This window comes from Coenobita brevimanus, chromosome 30 (genome assembly GCF_032717465.1).
Source record: "Coenobita brevimanus isolate Jiangsu-jjx chromosome 30, ASM3271746v2, whole genome shotgun sequence".
NCBI classification, from domain to species: Eukaryota; Metazoa; Arthropoda; class Malacostraca; order Decapoda; family Coenobitidae; genus Coenobita; species Coenobita brevimanus.
The window spans coordinates 22,288,667-22,304,248 of record NC_136983.1 but is presented as its reverse complement, the minus strand read 5'-3'; the positions used below and the strand labels follow the sequence as shown (position 1 = coordinate 22,304,248).

The following is a 15,582-nucleotide window of genomic DNA, read 5'->3' as shown; positions in this document are numbered from 1 at the left end:
GGCTCACCACTGCTTACTTTTAGATTAAATGAGGGTCCAAAGAGTCTAATAAATGAAGGCAGGAGCTGCAGGAGACAGGGAAGAACATACAAGAGTAAAAAAAAAATATAAGTGGAAGGAAACAGACAAGAGTTTTGAAGAAAATGGAAGTGTTTGATAAATAATGTAATTGTTTGCAGATGATACATTTCTTTCCTTGGCGATGGTAAACAAATAGTGCTTGGCATGAACTTTAGGAGCTGTATCTGAGAATCAAATTCGACAGTGTAAGAGAGCATCATTATTATCTTTGAGGAATGAAATTACTGATTGTCCAGTGATTTGATTGGCCATTCAGAGGAATACATTGAGAAAGGAGAAAAAGTGAGCATATGGAGAGAACACTTTAATGAATTGTTGAACTTAGAGAATGAAAGTAATGCGAGTATAAGTGGCTGGGGAAAGGCTGGGAGATGGAGAGAGGTGAAAAGACAGGAATAAATCAGTAAGATGGAAGTTGTGGAAGCAATGCATAAAGTCAAATGGGGAAAGCCCCAGGAATTGATGGAGTGTGTGGTGAAATGCTGAAGCATGGGGAAGAGATAGTAGTAGAATGGACGTGGAAGATGTGCAGATTGGCCTGGGAGGAAGGTAGAGTCCCGGGAGATTGGAAGTCACGTATAATTATTCCCTTGTACAAAGGGAAAGGGGAAAAAGAAGTGTGTGGTAATCATAAAGGCATTTGTCTTCTTAGTGTAATAGGAAAAGTATACGGTAAGGTACTTATTGACAGAGTTAGGAAAATAACAGAGGAATTACTTGAAGTACAGGGAGGCTTTAGAATGGGAAGAGGCTGTGCAGATCAGATATTCATTCTTAGATCATTAGTGGAAAAGTTTATAGAGAAGGGAAAGAAGTTGTATGCGGCCTTCATGGATTTGGAGAAAGCAAATGACAGGGTGGACAGACAAAGATTGTGTATATGGAGTAGATTGGAAGTTGCTGAATGCTGTGAAGGGTATGTATGAGGGTGCTAAGGCTGCAGTGTGTGTGGATAGTGGACTGAGTGAGTTTTTCTGTTTGAAGGTTGGGTTGAAATAGGGATGTGTCATGTCTCCATGATTGTTCAATCTGTATATGGATGGGGTTTTAAAAGAGATACAAGGTAGGGCAGTGGATGTTGGAGTGGCCCTAATGAGAGAGGGCAGTGTTTTGAAACTCCCTGAACCGTTCTGTTGTTTCCAGATGATACTGTGTTGTTACATGAAGACGAAGGGGAGCAGCAAGGCTTGGTGGGTGAGTTTGGGAGAGTGTGTAAGAAATGGAATCTAAAGGTGAATGTAGGGAAAAGTAATGTTATGGTCTTCGAGAAAGGCGAAGTCAGTGAATGTACAGTGAGGTTGGATGATGAAAGAAATGGAAAATGTGAGTATGTTTAAGTACTTGGGTGGTGTGATGAGTAAGGATGGAAGTTTGGAGGATGAAGTGCTTGAAAGGGTACAATAAAGAAGGAAGGTCGCTTGTTCCTTGAAGGCAGTGATAAGAAACAAGGAAGTGAGCACGGAAGTGATAAAGTTATTACATGACAGTATTGTGATACCAACTCTAACGTATGGAAGTGAAACTTGGACGTTATTGGAGGGACACAATTCAAGAGTGATAGCAGTGGAAATGAGTTATTTGAAAGGAGCCTGTGGAGTCACATGGAGGGACAGACTGACAAATGAGGAAGTGAAAGAGCATTGTGGTGTGGATGTGGATGTGATAGGAAGCGTTAGGAGAAACGCATTGAGGTGGTTTGGCCATATGGAGAGGATTGAGAGTGAGAGACTGACAAGGAGAGTGTATGAGGTGGAGGGGGAGAGAGGGAGGGGAAGGCCAAGGATGAGATGGAGGGATGGAGTGGAGAGGTATATGAATGAGAGGGGTGTGAACTGGGAACAGGGCAGTGAAATGGCGAGGGACAGGGCGACATGGAGGCGATTTGTTTGTGGTCACCCTTTATAAGGGATTAAGGCGTCTGGCAATAGATAGATAGATAGATAGATATTATTTTCAAGATGTACAACAAGGAATGGGGCTTACCTAGGTAGCAGTCAGGAGAGACCAGTAGGAATGGACAAAAAGGAGCCAGTGCATGACAGTACATTAAAACAATTCCACTATGTGTACAAGGAAAGGATGAATATTATTGAGTCACGAGTTGGAGCCACGGTAATGAGTCATATGAATTAGGCTGTGGATTAACATGAAGATGCCTAGGCAGACCAGTGAAGTTTACAGTGTTATGTTGGTGTGGAAGCTTCAGAAAGATCCACAATAGATGCTTTAACGTGGTTCAGCAATACAGAGTAAACAGAGGCTGCTTTAAACTAGGAGAGTGTACTAGTAAAGAGAATGGAATGAGAGGAACTAAAATACTGAAGATGAGGTGGAGGGATGGAATGGAGAGGTATGTGAGAGAGATCTAGGACACCTAGATCTGGCATCCGCTGACTGGAGACGGGTTGGCATGGAGACAACTTAGGTGAGACTGCTCATCAGAGATTGGGGCATCTGTCTGTAGATACAGCTGGTGAAGTTTCCCATTATTTCACCAATAACAACTAACAAGAGGAGGTCTGTTTATTCTGGTGAAAGCTTGTACTGTATGAAGATGCTCTTTTGTTGGGTGTAATATAAGTGGTAGTTTACCTAATTTCCAACATACGAAGTGGGAATTCCACAGTTGTAGGTAAAGCCTTCACTATGAACTAAAGAAAATTTATTTGCAGGACATAATTTCCATTTTAAAGAACCCATTGGTAATGCAAGGTTCCTCGGTATACAAGGATGGGTGATGTACAGTCTCCTGCAAAACTAGAGCGACCGGCTCGACGAACAGGTTGGTATATGTGGCACCACCGCACCCCCAGTTTCAACCTCTCCCCTCCCTCCCTCGTTCCCATTCATTTGTCTACCCTCCACCCTCCCCACATCCAAGGGCAAATGAATAAAGTAAGGCCTACTCGCATTGTCTCAACAACTCTTCCATCATCCATCTGTCTTGGGAAATAATGGTTTTGTTATGATAACGAATAAAAACACATTATACAGTATTTTACTCCACAGTATAGTTATTTATACACCACGATCTGAACACAGGGTGATATAAAATAGTAATATATTCGTATGATAGTGAGGTATGTAATCATACAATTTATCATTTTGACGGTTGTATCCAGTCAGTGCGTAACATTAAACAGTTGGAAGCTATATGTAGATGTTTGTAGCGGTCGGTGGTGTGTGTGTGGGGGGGGGGGTAGCTGGCCGTCACACGTTGTGGTGGGGGCATGGGGAGAGGGAGATGGGCCTCGGGTCGACGGCTCTGCCCGGGGTGGATAGTGTGTGTGTGTGTGTGTGTGTGTGTGTGTGTGTGTGTGTGTGTGTGTGTGTGTGTGTGTTTTCCACCAATGCTCATAAACACGTCTTTATTATCACCATGAAGTGTGCATTACAATATTGTCCACTGCGCCATATAACAGTGATATTTATAGTTTAACGACATGGAAAATAAGCATTTAATGATCGGTACACAGTGAGACCTTATTTTCTAAATGTTATTCAGTCAGATACCCAGTGCAGTTTACAATACATTAGAGTCTGAACGTAGCCTATAACTCTGCAGGGTAAGTCAAGCTAGAACACCACGTCTCTAGTAAAATATTCAATGTCATCACTGTACCACATGTTATTGTAGGCAACTGGAACAGGCAGATAGCAAAGCTGGTGGATGGTCCTACTCGGTGTTGCCAGGGTTACCATATCATTCCCCCAGTTACCCACAACATTCCATTATCATATAAATCCAATGTCTGACTCCATTGTTTCATATCGTTTTAAAATGTGTTCTTTAATATACCGGTAGTCAGTTAGTCTTCCTTATTAAATATTTGCGCATCCAAAACCGTTTGTCCATTTTAGCATCCTTCCTTCTCTGAGGCAATTGACGTTTCGGCTGACGATAGTTAATGGGAAAAACCATGGCCAACCAGATCGAGGAAAGTAGTAACAGACATACTGTAGGACACAAGTTGAAAAGCAAATAATCATAAGGTTAACCTACCGCTACGTCTATTACGTTGCTATAAGTAACACTGACCAGTGTGAACTGTAACTCGTCAAACCTTTGTTGAAAACGTTCTCGCTGAAAACGAATAAACTGAATTATCTGTTGTATGGCACGATAATGTTGATTAGCGTAAGCAGCAATCGAGACTAGTTTGTTTGGTTACTATGCAGATCATCCATTCGGCCAATTTAGTTATTGGTTACCTTTTTCGAAATTCATGTTATAAACGTGTGAATTGCAAATCACACCCTATTGCAGTTATAACTATATAAGGCAAGGTTATATTCCTGATATTGTTATCAGGAGGTGGCGGGTCCCTTGCTGGACTGAGTGGCGATAAGTGGTTGAGGCAAGGGGTGGTGGGGGTTGGTTGTATGCAGCGCCGGATCAACCCTGCTGTTGCCTGGTAGGCGAGGCAGACGGTTGGCCTGCAACATATAGATCTCTTTTTTCCGTTATTTCCAGTGAAATTTTGGCATGACCTATAATGGCCTTTTTTGATGGCCTGATGGATGGTGACACTTATTTGTACGCCCAGAGCGTATATTTATTCCGCTTTGGAAGTCTGGATGGCCTGTGACAGGCCGTGGCCTGGTAGGCAGTTGCCCATTTTGCCTATACCTGGTAATCCGGCCCTGGTTCTATGGTGTGCTTGGGGTCAGCACACCACGCAGCTCACTCTGCTGTTGGCTATCCTGTCTATGAAATTGACCTTGATACTTATAATACTGTCAGCAGCAATGAATGGCATCTAAATATTGACTTACCTTTGGTAATGCCAGCAACCACGTCATGGCCTTGGCTTAAATACAAGACTGTCATCCAGTCCCTGTTGCCCAACGTTATCCGATATCATGTATTATGACATCAATAACCAAGATATTACTGATCATGTCTTTTACTTATCAACAACACTTTGCTATTATCACACGTGAGGGATTAGTAGTAAGTAATGGTACTGACCTGTAACAGAGTTTGTAAAGTAACAGTGATTACGTCGAGTAAAGGAAGGAGCAAACTACAACCGTCCACTACAAACATCTGCATATAGCTTCCGACTGTGTAATGTTACACACTAACTGGATACAACTGTCAAAATGATAAATTGTATGATTACAGGCCTCCTTGTAATACGAATATATTGCTATCTTAGATCACCCTGCATTCAGATCGTGGTGTATAAATAACTATATTATGGAATGAAACACTATGTAATATGTTTCTTTTCTTCGTTATCATAACAAAACCACTATTTCCCATGACAACAGAATTACGGAAGAGTGGTTGAGACAATGCGAGTAGGCCTTACTTTACTCTCGTGCCCTTGGATGTACGGAGGGTGGAGGGTAGACGAATGATTGGGAACGAGGGAGGGAGGGGAGGGGTTGAAACTGGGGGTGCGGTAGTGCCACATATGCCACCCTGCTCGTCGAGCCGGTCGCTCTATTTTTGCTGGAGACTGTACCATATCTGTTGACCTTCATTATATATTATTTTGCTGTAGTAAACACTACTGGAAGTTTCATAAGTACCGTATAATTAAACTTCCATTATACTGTATATATTTATATCTTATTTTGCTTTGGTACACACTACTGGATGTCTTACCAGTGCCATATCTTTATACTTTCATTAAATAAATCAGTATTTACCAGCCTTCAGGACCTGTTCCACACCATCTCCCTTTGCTGAACCTTTCCAGTGTTTTCAGTAACACAGAGGGTACGCCAGCATACACTCATAAACCAAACCTCTACTTCCAACAGTCTCCACCACAGTACATGCATGTTAAGAACCCAGATCTATTTCCTTCCTGCTTTATTTTTATGAATGGAGGACACCTGTAAGCTGGTGTATGGATTATTTTTAAATTACTTTATTTTTCCTTCCTCTGTTCATCTGCTTAACGATAGAAGTAATACTTTTATTTTGTACACACAATTGGAAGTTATATCAGTCCTAGATCTTTCTGTTTTCATTAAAACCTGATGGTTTAGTGCTTAACTAAGGCTCTTCAGTCTGATTAAGCCTGTGTCGGTTAATATCCAAGGGGTGGTTCGGGTTTATTGCTCACGTGATGCCACTCAGGGATGAGTGAGGCTGGTCACTCTTGTCTTTAATGTCAGGACCAACTTCCCTAACCCTGGGCTTCGCTCCTGATGGGGCAACATAGGTCTGGATGAATGGATGGATGAATGGATGGAAATACATTTCTTTGCTTTTGTAACACTAGTGGAAGTTGTACCAGTGCCATATCTTTATGCTTTTATTAAAAATATTAATATAAATTGCTCTAGTAACCACTTGTGGAAAGTGACCAATTCATGTAGCCTAACCTTTGGTTAGGTTGTTATGCTAGGTTGCTTTACACTGGAGTGTGTAGCCTATGACTGGGTGCCTCCATTCTTGCCTATCCCATTTGCCCTGTAAGTGTGTTTTTCTTTAATTAAGCCTGTTATCTCAATTTCAGCCATCTTCATTGCATTTTTCTGGTACAAATTCTGCCTGATTACCATTTTTCTTAAACCTTGCCTACTATAATTGATTTTCATTTTGGAAATACTCATGCTGGTAAATGAAGGCATATTCATGCCATCTTTCCATTCTCCTTAAGTAGGGTACAAATCTTTAAATTAACAGGTCATACTCATTCCTCCAGACAGTCCTTTCAACCTGAATCTGATAATGGAAACAGGGGAATAATAGTTTCCCGGAGCTAGCCCCTATCAGATCATATAGCCCTGGTAGGTGACAGGAGGGTGCTACCCCTCTCGGCAAGACAGCTACTGGACATGGCTCGAACTCATGACCCCCCCCCAGTTCTGAGCCTGACACTCTACCACTGAGCCACTCTGCCCCAAAATAATAGGAGAAGCTTTGACTGAAAACCAATTGTCATATTGCACTAGTCTTAAAATGGGGTCAGTTCCATTAAATGTCCAAACAGGTAAAGTACGGGGTGAAGTTAGTAAATCAATCAATCAATCAATCATTTCCTGTGGCACCCTCGGGGATGCATAGGGCCTCGATGAACTCACACCACCACATCCTATCTTGTGCTAACTCCTCAAGATCTCCCCAACACTCATCTCCAGCTTCCCGTCTCATTGTCCTCACCCACGTCTCTTTTGGCCTTCCTCTACCTCTCCTACCAAGTGCCACCCACCCTGGTGTACCTCGTACTATTCCCTGTCTCCTATACACATGTCCTAGCCACTTCCATCGTGAGAATCTAACATATTCATCGATCGGCTGCACTCCCGTTATTTCTCTAATTCTACTATTTGGTATCCTTTCCCACCACTTAACTCCTAATATTCTTCTAAGTGCTTTATTTTCAAACACCAAGAATTTATTTTCCATAGTCACTGTGCTGTACCAAGTTAGTAAAACAAACTTCATAATTATTTTTATTCATCTGTGACTTAAGAAAATGTATGTAACTACCTGCATGTTGAATTGAACAAGCAAAAAGTAATAAGATTATTGGAGCAGATGCATGAACAGTACTGATTTACTACCCATAAGCACAATACCAGATAGTGCACCCAAGCTGCCTCCAAGTGGTTGCTGACAAACAAAATAATGGTCCTCCTACTGTACAGTTCCCGAAATATTAATTTCCAAAATGTCGAAATGCTGGTTTTCCTAATTTTTTTTTTTTTTTTTTTATGAAATCAGTTTACTCAACATATTTTTAAAGTATAGTATCATATGTATCCCCCCCCCCACACACAGAGACACAATGATAACAATAACAGCATTTCCTTGCTTTGGCTTCCAGCATGAACACTGTTGGCAAAGAGCTTTAGTACTTTGCAGACACCCAAGCCAGCTTAAACTGGACTCGTCTGAATTATGTGGCTTTGTTCATAATTTTTTGTTGTGTGATTTTCTCACCCCAGGAACACAACATTTTCATTGTTTACTGATAAATTTTCACACCAGAACCATGACTGTGAGATAAAGTACAATATAGCATATACCTGTATACTGTTATCTGTGAAGGTAATGCCAAGCAGTTGGATGTTTATGCATAGAAGTGATGGTAATGATTGATAAATAGTTTTCCAAGATTTTTACATTTCCTTAAGCCTCTTGATCCTGAAAATTTCTGAATTTGGGAATTGCACTGTAGTACTGTATTAGTCACCACAATATCATAACCATGTAGGACCTCATCAACCCACAAATTATAAATACAGTGTACACAATTTTTTTTTTACACATACCAGAGTGCAAAATGCATTGCAAAATTTCATACTCATCACACTTGTCAGACTCCCTTCTTTTCTCAAATAACTCTACAAACATCATAATCTTTGAGGTATACATTCCTTCAAGATGATAGTTTTTTTCAAGTGTGACTTGAATGAGAGAGAGAGAGAGAGAGAGAGAGAGAGAGAGAGAGAGAGAGAGAGAGAGAGAGAGAGAGAGAGAGAGAGAGATTCTTACACACACTCCCAAACTCACCCACCAAGCCTTGCTGATCCCCTTCGTCTCAACTTAACAACACAGTATCAACTGCAGACAACAGTACAGGGAGTTTCCAAACACTGCCGTCTCTCATTAGGGCCACTCCAACATCCACTGCCCTACCTTGTATCTATTTTATAACCCCATCCATATACAAATTGAACAACCATGGAGACATGACACATTCTTATTTCAACCCAACCTTCAAATAGAAAAACTCACTCAGTTCACTATCCACACACACTGCAGCCGTAGCACCCTCATACATACTCTTCACAGCATTCATCAACTTCCAATCTACTCCATATATTCTTAATACTTTCCACAATCCTTGTCTATCCACCCTGTCATATGCTTTCTCCAAATCCATGAAGGCCGCATACAACTTCTTTCCCTTCTCTAGAAACTTTTCCACTAAAGATCAAAGAATGAATATCTGACGTACACAGCCTCTTCCCATCCTAAAGCCTCCCTGTTCTTCTCCAACTGATTCCTCTGTTATTTCCCTAACTTTGTCAATAAGTATTTTACTGTATACATTTCCTATTACACTAAGACGACAAATGCCCGTATGATTACCACACACTCCTTAACCCCTTTCCCTTTATACAAGGGAATAATTATTCGTGACTTCCAATCCCCCGGGACTCTACCTTCCTCCCAGGCCAATCTGCACATCTTCCACATCCATTCTGCTCCTATCTCTCCCCCATGCTTCAGCATTTCACCACACATTCCATCAATTCCTGGGGCTTTCCCCATTTGACTTTCTTCATTGGTTCCACAACTTCCATCTTACTGATTTCTTCCTGTCTTCCCACGTTACACTAGTCTGCATTCCACACCCGCTGAGTGTGCGATTAGTCATCATTGGAGATGTCTTTATTTTTGAGAGTGATATGAAAGTCCTTTTCAGAGCTAGGTGTTCCTGTTGAAACTTCTCATCAACCATCCAGTTGTGGAGGTATACACCTTTTCGTTGCATGAAGATTGAGCTCCTCCTCTTTTGGGAAGTATTTTCTCAGGATATTAAGACATTCATCTCTGAGGTTGGAGGTCAGCTTTGGAGGGGATGAGGACATGAAGCTGATGCTGTCGATGAACTATAATTCCGCACCCCCAGCAATCTTCTGGCTGAAGTTCATGTAGATCTCATCTGGTTTCGGTATACCTCTTTGTTCACCTACCAGCTGCCTAAAATCCTTGATAAATAAGTAGGCATCATACTTCGAGAGGGTGTGTATGACAACAGGAACAAACTTCAGGTTTCTAATCTTCACACAGAAGCTGCTCTGGGCAGGTCCTCTGCCTTGCCTAGTTAAATGTTTGTGGTCTCCCACCTCTTCTTCTTTCTCAGGGAATCCATCATTGCAGATGTAGCACTTTGTCGCTTCTCTGTGGTGAGTAACCTCTTTTCACTAATTAACAGATCCTCGTACTGTCTCTGGTGAGGCAGTGCATGAATGTTTTGAAGGCATCAGCTCCATTGTAGGTATCAACTTTGAAATGTTCATCACTTCCACTGCATGTTTTATGGCAGCATCAGTTACTCAGTCCATGGTATAGGACTTATTTGGATCAGGCTGGACTGTGCAAATTTTATTCAGGGTACTTTTAAAGTCAACATAGATAATGAATGGGTAGAAAATTCATTTATGATGGTTTTCGAATTTTACCGGACTTTTAACCATTTCCAACTTCACTGGTGTATGGATAATAGAGTTAGGTTTGTGGTTCTCTAGCAACTCTTGCTTACAGAAACTGTATACGCAATAGGGACAAGGGTAGGTTCTCTCTTTATGTTTTTGATTGATGAATGAATCTAATTATGCATAAGGATATACGGTGCTGATCTTTGCATGATTTGAGAAAAGAAGCAGATTCACGTGTTTCTCCTGTTAAGACTTAGTGACCCTCAATGGATACAATATATCATCATCATCTAAGTCGCACACATTGACTAATACACCATTCTGCCCCTCAAATCTTATTGATGTGTTTAACATCACCTGAGAAGGGTATGTATCCCCTATTATACTTTGCCTCTTCCTATATCCTGCTTTAGATCCTCTGGGGCTCCGTCTGATTAGTGCACCATTTAAAGCATTCCTGACCATTATTTTGCAGGTTATTGAGTTTATAGTCAAAGTTCTGGTACTTTGTCGGTGTTGGAATGTATGACGAGACTTTCAGTTTTCATACAGTGCAAGTTTAAGCTACAGCCCGAGGAGTTTACTTATAGTCCATTCCAATCCTTTATGTGTGAACTTCGCTACCTTCTCATCAGTCCTCTGAGTCATGCTTGTGATTGCTTTCTCGATATGAGAATGCTGCTATCGTCGTCGTAAACCTGCCGTGACACAGTTTTCTATAATCCGTTTCCCTCCGTCAGGTGTCTTCATATACTCGTCGATCTCAGCATGGGGGCAGATGCAGGGCTTCAAGTTCTTCCAACGTTGCTCTTTCACTCGATGAATAATCTCCGCCAACATATTTCTAGTGAAGAACACCTGTGAATCTACTTCCGTAATGTTTTCATAGCAGTATACCTTTGCGTCATCGATACTATGCCTCACTTTTAAAAAACTACATTGTTGATGTTTCTTAGTTTTCCCGGAGGCTTTTGGACTGCAGACACCATCTCGACATTTTACATTCCTACTTGTCCCTGTTTTGTTAAAGCAGTAAGAAGCATGAAGAATCGTGTTGTTTTCTCATGAACTTTGCGGTTCTTGACAGTACTCTGACAGATGTTGCTGACTGCCATGGTATTATTTATTAATGGGGAAAAATCCTATGAATGAAGTAAAACCTTGCTATGGACAGTGTACAGGATCCACACAAATGCAGCGTCTTTAACGGAAGTCAAGAGTGAAATGTTCTCCCTCACATCATGTGGATCTTTGTATAAACTCGGTTACACTATATATTCTCACTTGTCGGTTTTACAACCCTTACAACCCTTTGCGTGGGCTAGCACGACATGTTACCACTAGTCGATGGCATTGCTATGAGCATAGGAAACAGGCTGGCAAAACAGCCTACAGATGTGAATCGTTGATGACAGATGAAGATAGTGCAAGTAGGGGAATTGATAAAAATGTATTTATTTGAAAAATTTTTTCCCATAAGCAATCAACCTCTTTCATCATTCAATCATTGTGTGGTATCTTAGAGTCGGATATTCAACAGCCAATAGTGCATAGCTGTAGTTATTTAAATAGTTTATAATGTATATTGAAGGATTTCGTTCAGTTCATTCTTCTGTAAGCTCCCTTGAATTGATTATTGAGGACAATGCATCTCTTTACATTATCTAGTACACAAGCCCGGTCTTTATGCTTCGTTTCAGTGACCTTAAGTTTTTATTTTCGATGAATATTTGTGGCAATAATAATCTGCACGATGGGAACTAGAAAACTGAGGTGTTAAAACAGGGTCCATAATTTTACAGGAGTTACAGACTTTTATATTAAAGAATTCCAGGAAGTCATGCAAGCATTTCATTAATTCTCTGATGTCCCTCCTGGCTATAAAAGCATTAAACATTCAATGCCCACAATTGACCTACCTATTACCCTTTCTGTGATTAGCTCCATTCACATATGGTTAACAGGTCAGAATCAGAAGCCTTTGAATCTTCGAGGTAACAATGTAACATATAACCATTCGACTGCATTTGAAAATATCTTTTTGCCCATAAATGAATGTAGTGTCTCAACTGTCGTCAAGATTTTGAAGTTGATGATTCAGTCAAAAGATTCGAGTACCAAGAGTATGAACCCTGCACCAGCACTAATTTTAATAAATCAGGCGACATTCATATCATCATCCAAAACCAAGACCTACAACTTCTCCCATCAAGGACTTACCATACTGAAGGTAAGTATGCGAAAGAACATGGAAAGGAATTTGGTATAAATGATGGTGAATCTCCCTCAACAGTAACAATCTTGGGTATCTCTTCAGCCGGAACGAGTACAAATGAGGACACGAAAATGAAGGCTATTCATGTCTTGGACAGGCATCCACCATAAAGTCATTCATAGCCTATTCACGGGAGTATCCCGAGGGAGTGAACTTTAAGTGGCATACCGACACCAACGCGGTTTTGACAAATGTTGAAAACAGAGGGTTTACAGAGCGATATTTACTATATGAAAAAGTATACCTATCCTAGTATGAGAATTTCAGCTATTTCCCTTACTCACCTATTTGGATTCTGTGAAAACTATGATAAAGTGTTCCACGAAATCAAATACCAGTTCACACTGCGAAGGGAGAGCAGCCATCATGATGTCATAGTCTAATCTAGCATTCAAGACAGTGGCGCATGTAAAGTTTCTTATGGAAAACTCTCTCCATCGAAAGTAAATATGTGAATTCCAAATGTACATCCATAGAATAATTATGAGAAACAGTTGGTTGAAAACATTGCATATTAAACCGTACCACACGTTAGTTTCTTCAGCAGCCAATGTGAAAGTATTGGGGTCAGTGCAGGACAAACAAAGTTTGACTGGGGGTTCATTATAACAGTCGGAACCGAAAACATAAGGTATGTCAGTGAGAGGCAAAATACTGCTACTTTCTATCACTGTAGCGTCACCCATGCCAGCGTTACCTGAATAGTAAGAGTTGCCTTGAAATGGATTTAGACCTCGATTTCGAACAGAGTATCCTCACTGGCTTATTGAAAATGGTACTCGATTAATATAACCAAGTTATCCACAAAGAGGGCTGTCCCATCTCATTTGATTGAATTGTATCATTTTAATCTGATGCTAGTAGACAGTCAGAAAAGCTTACTCAGAATTGCTTAAGAAGGCCGTCCCTGACACATGAATTAAGGTACGACATAAACGAGGGCTTGTGCTCTCATCCTCTCTGTGTAGTGAAATTCTAATTGACTTCGGTCAGGATGGGCCATAGGATGATTATAGGGAAAACCAGAAGTCCATGTACTAACATGTCAGGACACTTGCTGACAAGAACGCGTCAGTGCTGCGCATCAAGCGTTATGACATCACTTGGCGGTTTTTCACGTCAGTTGCCTACGAGGCACAGGTGTGTGAGGGCGAGCTGATGTGATCACGACTTATGCAGCGTCGTGTGCAGACAAGTCTTCAGGCCTCTGAGGGACATTACCAGCATTTGCTGGAACACATTCTGAAGGGTGGTGGGAGTGATCTGTTCGATGTGTTGGGTCATTACATATTTCCCACTGCACAGTAACTTTTGGGACACCCTATATATATATATATATATATATATATATATATATATATATATATATATATATATATATATATATATGTGGTAGGTGGGGTTACTAACCATCCACTCACTCGATGTAGAGCTGCTCTTGGGTGTCTGCCCTTTCCTCTCTTCCATCCTTCTTTTCTTCCGTCCTCCTCTGTCTTTCTTTCCTTCATTCTTTCCTTGTCCTTCTGCCTACGGGTGACTTTACACTCCCTCTTCGGTCTTTCTTTCCTTTTCTTTCTGCCTGTGAGTGACTCTACACTGAGTGACAAGCCAAATGGTTTTCTGTACACCAGGAAACCATTTACTACGCTGGGTGGCAACCATATAACCAAACTTTGGCACCTGGTGGTTTAGTGGGTAATTATTGCGCTCCAGTCGGATTGAGCCGGTGAAGGTTTATATCCAAGGGGTGGTTGTGATTGATAACTCACGTAATACCACTCAGGGATGAGTGAGGCTGGTAACTCTCATCTTAATGGTAACTCTCATCTTAAATGTCGAGACCAACTGCCTAGCCCCGGGCTCCTACGCTCCTCATGGGGCAATGTAGGATTGGATGATGGATGGATGGATGGATGGATATATCTATATATATCTATATATATCTATATATATCTATATATATATATATATATATATATATATATATATATATATATATATATATATATATATATATATATATATTAAATATCTGTAACAGTTAGACTTGAACTGCTGTAGGTTGTTTGGAGGGAAACAGCTCTGGGGATGCGAGTTCCAAAGAGATGCAGTACAGGGAATGAAAGAATTCTGATAGGCAGAAGTTCTGAAATTTGGCTGAGTGACATTCCAGCCATGAGCGCTACCAGATGCCCATGTAGCACAAGGGAAGGCATGGAAAGGTGACACCATGGACGCAAATTCGTTTGAGCATTTGCCATAAAAATATCTGTGAAATAATGCAAGGGAGGCAACATTCCTTCTTACTTGCAGGGGAGGTAGTTTATTTGTAATGGCAGGGTTGTTAATAATTCTAACACCCTTGTTCTGAATTTTGTCTAATTGTTTTAATGCAACCTCTCCACATCCATTCCACAAGGGTGAGCAATATTCAAGCTGAGAGTGCACATGACTCTTATAAATCACAGCTAACTGCTCGTCAGTGAAGAAGTTACGGACACTGTACACTAGACCAAGTTTCTTTGAGGTGGTTTTAGCAAGTGATCTAATATGAGAGGTCCAGCTGAGGCCATTGTTACGTGAGACACCGAGTATTACAATAGTTTTGGAGATGGGAATATTTGTAGTACTGAAGGTCGTATACGAATCTGGCAATATCTGTCTATTAGTAAATTGTATATATTTAGTTTTACTAGCATTAACCCTTAGCCGCCATGGGGTTCCCTGCCGCCGCACACTCCTCCCTACGGGCAATTTCCGAGATTTTGGGAAAAATACCCTTACTTCAAACCCTTATATCTGACAAACTGTAAAACTAGAGATTCAAATAAATGTTCATAAGACTCACCAACTCTTCCTCTTTCCAATGAATGTATCCCGAGGTCTCTAGGTGGTCCCGTCGATGAGTAAGGATGAGTTGAAGATGAGTGGTTTTTCATGTTTTGGTGCTCCAAGCGCGAACCACTGGCTGTGGCCTTGGTCCAGCCAGCTAGCGTTAGCAGCACTGCCTGGAATGGTGATTGTAACACTGCCCGTCTGTCCTTGGATGGAATGCGGAAGATTCCACTCGTTTTTTCAACTACTCCTTG

General features: G+C 41.0%; 1 protein-coding gene across 1 annotated transcript in view; it reads left to right on the top strand.

Annotated features, from left to right (window-relative positions):
- Nucleotides 1-15,582, top strand: part of LOC145395249 (uncharacterized) — a 66,259-nt gene that overhangs the window by 16,629 nt on the left and 34,048 nt on the right. The window lies entirely within an intron of this gene.